This window comes from Lasioglossum baleicum, chromosome 13 (genome assembly GCF_051020765.1).
Source record: "Lasioglossum baleicum chromosome 13, iyLasBale1, whole genome shotgun sequence".
Classification (NCBI taxonomy): Eukaryota; Metazoa; Arthropoda; class Insecta; order Hymenoptera; family Halictidae; genus Lasioglossum; species Lasioglossum baleicum.
The window spans coordinates 8,564,135-8,570,295 of NC_134941.1; the positions used below are offsets into that span (position 1 = coordinate 8,564,135).

The 6,161-nt window shown below is 39.2% G+C and overlaps 1 protein-coding gene across 5 annotated transcripts in view; it reads right to left on the reverse strand.

The window, feature by feature from the left end:
- The window catches only part of Rho-5 (rhomboid-5), a 330,384-nt gene that overhangs the window by 45,266 nt on the left and 278,957 nt on the right, over nucleotides 1–6,161 (reverse strand). The window lies entirely within an intron of this gene.

The following is a 6,161-nucleotide window of genomic DNA, read 5'->3' on the forward strand; positions in this document are numbered from 1 at the left end:
CAGATTTGAAGGTTGAAGTCTCCTCTTTGCAACAAGTTCTTAAAAATTGTTGTACGATTTTTTTTCATTATTTTATGCATAAAAAAATGGGGAATAAGTTTGTTATTAGGCAAGGATGGAAGTACACCGTTCATTCAAAGCTCAATAAGTCAACTACAAAAAATCGTAAATCAAGTTTCAAGTACTCGTTGTAAAGGGGAAGCCTCAATCTTTAATTCTACTTTGGTTTCAGCCACGAGAAAAATTTTTCAATGTTTTCACAGACGTTTCAATCCGCAACAATTTGGACCAGAAAAGAGTGTCTTTATTTTCCCAGTCAGTGGATCACGAAAAGATACCTTAGATGAAAGTGAACAATAGATTGCGAAAGTAGAGACTTCAAGCTTCAAAATGAGTCCAGGTACATTGCTGTACTATTTTTTTTTTAACGAAATGCTCGTAGTTCAAATGTCGACAATTTTGTTGCAGTTTGTTGCTTTTGTTTTGTTAGATACATTCTGTAGGCTTTGTGATATTTTCGGTGGACGTGCTAGAATAAGAGATAATTGTATCTGCGTTCTTAATCGACGGCACTCGGCGGAGCAGTGTCCTGATAAACTGGCAGTTAACTACGAAAGCTGGAAATGAGCATCGGGGTAGGTATCTGCATTTAATTTCCGGCCCCGCGCTGCCGTAACGAAACGAGACACGTGGTTCCTGTTTGCATCGCGCCGCCACGACGTATTTATGTCGAAACTTAAGCAGATAGTTGCGGTTCAAGTCCGAGCATTCGTCCCTGTGATATGCACGATCGAATGCTTTATAGCCTCGCCGTGTAACAGATTAATTTCCAACTGTATTTTACACTGTTTCCTGCCACGTCGAGAGAGAATGCCCCGAAAGCAATAATTAGGTTGCAGATCTATAGCACAGGGATCGTGTAGATGATCTATTTTTGTGGCAAAATTTCAGTAACCACGATTGATACATTAATCATTGAATAATACAATTTTTTGAACAGAACAGATTTTTTTTTTAAAGAAAAATAAATTTAATCAATTTTGGTTTTATTAAAGAATAATTTGATTTATGTAAGGTTCAAGTAAGGTAAGAGAAATATAAATATAGAATAAAATAAAAAATTTTTTTTTGTTACTGTATAATATTTTATTAATAATATAAATTTGTATAAAAATCCACCCACCAAAATAAGAGAAAAGTGTGCATTAAAATTTTTCCATACGTCACTGTATAATTTAGAATAAGAGAAATAATTTTGTTTCGTTGATGGGAAAACAAGTCACCGAATAGATTTTAATTTTTGTGTTACTGAGCTCGTCTTTCTTATTTTCTTCGTATAAGATGATTTATTTTCAATGTTTCTGGAATAAGGCTGACTGTCTCTGATTTAAATACGATTCTGTGCTCCACTTCGACATAATAGATTTCCGAAACGGCAGCAGCATCGAAAGAACGCACCATATATTCGCGATTCATTAATTCTCGCATTTCCAAAGAATTTATCGCGCGGCAAAGAATTTATTTCTGATCAATTTTTTCGTACCGTGAATACCATTTTTACAATCGCCGCCATAAATTACCAACAAAAGCTCCGGATTTTATGCGTTTACATCGCGAAGAATGGTTTATTGCGCGTAAAATGAAGGTTTTATTAATGATTACTGGGATTTATAGTATCTTCGGATCGCAATAAATACGTAGCGATGGGTACGAACAACCAACGTGTTTCGAGTGGAATTCTGTTTCTTGTAGATATTTGCGATGAACTTGTAAAACACGCATTAATAACGCAGATTTATCTTTCTCGGAAAATCTTCTTCAGCAAATCTTTCTTTGCGCAGTTTTTCGCATTATGCGAGGAAATGTTTTTATGAATATTAAACGGGCGACGTGTTACGCGGAACGGTGGTTGGAGCCGGTTTTCTTGGCGGAAGTTTTTTGGCGTACTGATACCTTGGAAAAATCGCGACGACGAGGGAATTAGGGGTGAGAAATGACGGCTACTTTCGTATTTTCACGGTGTTCCGTTCGAGGCAGTGTTTTATTGGTCGGAGGTTTACACTGTCCTGGGTTTCTTTGTTCTGTGCACACGGGAATTAAACCGAAGATTTTTCAGTGGATTATTTCAGCGGCAACCTCCGTCAAGCTGATTTATTTACACTAGAACAACCAAACCCGTCAGAATGACGGATCTCAGATTCTCTATTACACAATTCTCGAGATTGTAAAGATGTTTTACTAGACCGCTCTTTTGATGCGTTTATGATCAAAATGAACGTGCGAAACACAAAACTGCAATTCTCGAAGAATGTAAGAACACTGTTATATTATTTCGAATTTAATAAAATTACTATTATTTGTTCTAAATGAGACAGAAAATTTTCATGTTGTATAAAAATCTGCAGTCGATGACCTACAAAGTGCAACAAGTTCTTATACCTCACTAGAATTGTTGAGAATAGTAGTCAGGATTTGATTGAAGATTTGATCACGATTGTGATTGCTTACGTAATTGTTCCTATTATTGATATTAGGGTTGTTCATTGCGAATTATGTTGATTGCAACAGGAAGGGGATAATGACTGTTTAATATCAGGTTTGTAATCTGTTGCGTCCATGGGTATCAATGATACATGCTTGTACCAAGGGTATAGTTATTGAACTAATTACAGCAATGAGAGGGAATTTCTGTTTATACGAATTTCGTTGGTGATTTATATAACCCATTATATCGTCTGATGTGCTTCGAAATGATCGAAATTAAAGTTCGAATATCTACAGTATTTACCAGAAAATTTTAGAACAAGTATGTGGTCAGACAAGTAGTATTAGACTACAAATGACCAGACAAAATATACAGGCTAGTACACAGTCGAACAAGTAAAATAGACCCAAACTCTTCAAACAAATCACCCTGTATGCCGGAAAATCTGCGTAGTAGCTAGTCCAGGTAGGGATGATCGCGTAGGGGAGTAACAATCGAAATTCGTTGGTTCGACGGTCGGCATGAGTGATGGGTTCGAGCCGCTATTGAGTTACGACTGTCGAGTCAGCAGTCGTACTACCCAATTCCAGTTGGTCAGGGGAAAAACTGATCACGGCAGAAATTCGTTCGTCGTTAGTGTCTCCCGCGCCGTTCGAACAAAAACGCCGCTGGAATATGTGTGTTCGTAGAGCAAAGCGGAACGGAGAGGAGCGGGGCCGAGCGGGAGCGGCGCGCGTGTGTCAATCGCGGCGCATGTCCCCGCGCAAGTTAAAAAATAAATAGGAAGAAAAGAGGCGGCAAGTGGGTCAAGTTGCCGCGCGCGCAAAGTGCAGTCATTGTTACACGAAGGAGCGGGCAAAGCTCACGAAATAAGTGTCTTTAGAATTTCTGCCAGCCGGAACTGCGGGGAGAGAGAGAGGGATAGAACGAAAGAGGGAGAGGGAGAGAGAGAGAGAGAGAAAATGTAACTGGAACGCGGCAACGAGGGGACCTTCAGCAATTATACGCCCGCGCCCTTTCTATTTCGGCCAGCGATCATTAAAGCAAATTAACACGGGCGCCACCGACAACGATGACGACCGGCTCTCCGGTCTCGTTCCATCCCCGTCACTCCGATGGTCATCTATCGACTCGAATCGGAATTTTCGAGCCTGTTGGACTATCATAATCTACGGACGTTTATGCGAATTCGACGCTTTCAACCGCGATTTTCTGTGAGTATTGTATAATACGCGCGTATTGGCTGCTCTTTACTTTACCGGACTCAAAATTTGGGCCTTTCTCCTGCGAACTATGATGTATTGGTATGTAATCCAGTAGATTTGTACCCGACGTGGATGCAGATCGAAGTTTCGATCCTGTAGGATCAATAGTTCATGAGCTATGGTCGCTTAAAGTTGAGCATACTTCCAGTTTCTTGACAGGTAACCTAACTGTCAAAAATGCTCAACTTTAAGCGACCATAACTCCTCAACTATTGATCCTAGAGGATCGAAACTTCGATCTGCATCCGCGCCGGGTAAAAATCTACTGGATTACATACCAAATACATTCGTTACATTAGGGGAAAGGTACTAATTTTGAGTCCGGTAAAGTGAAGTTCACCCCGTGTATTTTCTGCAAAATAAAATATAATTCTAGTTATCAGGATGAACATAAACAACTTTCGATTTTCAAACAATGCTACCCGGTTTGAAATAATATTTAGACCACTAGAATTTTTATGCAGAGGAATGTTTGTGAAATGTTTTGAAAAATATGAAAAATAACACAGTGCATCGGATTTAAGAAATGATAGAATGGATTTTAAAAAATCGTATTTCGTTTAAAAAATCGAATAATAGGCGAGCAGCTTAAAATTAGCGAGGTTGAGAATTCCAAGATGTTTATTACGACAGCCGAACGTAAATACAGCGGGGAATTTCGTTTCGTTAAAGAAAATCCGTAAAATATATAGCTCGTCGTCGAAAGATCGTCGCTCGGCCGTATTTCCAGTTTATTACCCTTGCAGCGCGACGTTTACAGGGACCAGCTTTCAACCCCCTTGAAAGGGTAGGAAGGGGGTTGCGGGTCGGATGTGTAAGCGTATAATTTATAATTACGAAGTGAGTGCCTTCTAAATACGTCGGCAAGTTCACGGGGACCGGTTACAATAATTAGAAGGATTTTCGAGAGTGGCTACGTGCGAGATTTACCACTCAACCCCGTCGATAACGGCGCGAAGGGTGGTTTGAAGGGCCATCCGGTGAAAAATGCCGATTTCGCTGGCGGAAGCTCGCTGAAAAAGTGGGGTAATAATGCACTCGCGTTTCTCCGCCGTGCCCTACCGAATTGTATCGTGGCTCGATTCCATCCGACGGAAGGGAGGATTATACGGGGTGGCTATAAAGTGGGTGCTTGCACCCCTGGCGCTACCCTTAAACCATGCGCATAAGAAATTCATTTTACTACCTTTTGTGCAACTTCTGAACGACATGAATGTTTGGAAGGTATTTATAGTTTTTAGATTTTTATATTGAATAAAAATTTTCTATGTTATTTGTAACGAATAAGAACCGAATAAAAAGTATCTATTTCAATTTTAACGTAGGGGGATCAAGTAACAATATTCTATTTCGAAGAGGAACAAAATGAGAATTTTCTACTTCGATTCTATAACGAAGAGGAATTTACAAAAATTTCCTATTTCAACTCTAACGAAGAGAAACAAAATAAAAATTTTATACTTCGTTCCAGCGAAGAGGAATAAAAAATTTTATATATCAATTCTAACGAAGAGGAATCTAATAAAAATTGTCTACATGCATTAGTTAGTACAGTAACATTTTGTGACGTTTTCCATAAAACCGGGATAATTCTTTAATTTATTTAGACTAAACTATTTCCTATATCCAATTTTCTTTGGCGTCCATCCCGCAAAGACACAATGCAATATCATGTGGTCTGCTAATGGAATGTTTTCGCGAGTTAACGTGTGCCCTACAGTTCCGCAGGTAAGAAAAGCGAAAAGAGGAGGTTGAATGTTGCGGTAAAGTCTATTTTTATCTCGTGCCGTCACTTTGTTCGCAAGTGCAACGATGCACCAGCGAAGTGCAATTGCACCTTCGTTTCAAATGGAACCCGTACGTTCCTTTCCTTTTTTATACAAACACATACAAACATGAAACTTCTCGCTTCGTACGCTCCTGGAAAAATGTTCGTTTGTTTCCCTTATTTTTCCCTTAAAATGTTCGTAAAGTCTACAAACGATCGATCTACGTTAAAATTATATACATATTTCCTGTGACAAAAGCTCGCAGTTGCATAGAGTAGATATATTTTCTTTTCAATTTTTCCGTCTCCACGTTTTCCTATCGAAACGAAAGACATAACTTGCCCTATTTACCCGACTGATTCGATGCATGAGCGCGCTCTGTACAATTCAATACGGCGGAGGAAAACAGATTGGCGAAGTTCGAGGCTGAATTTCGGATCGGGAATCTGGACGAACTTGTGCAAAATTGGATCCTGCTTCTTCGCTTATTGGCGACTTTATTTAACCCTCACGTGCTGCTTACCAACAGATGCACTGAACGTTCAAAGATGTTTTATCAATTTTCCGGTCAAAGTTACAACAAAACAATTTTTTAGGGAAGCCTAGCTATACTCAATTCTTATATAATTCCTCTACCAAGAA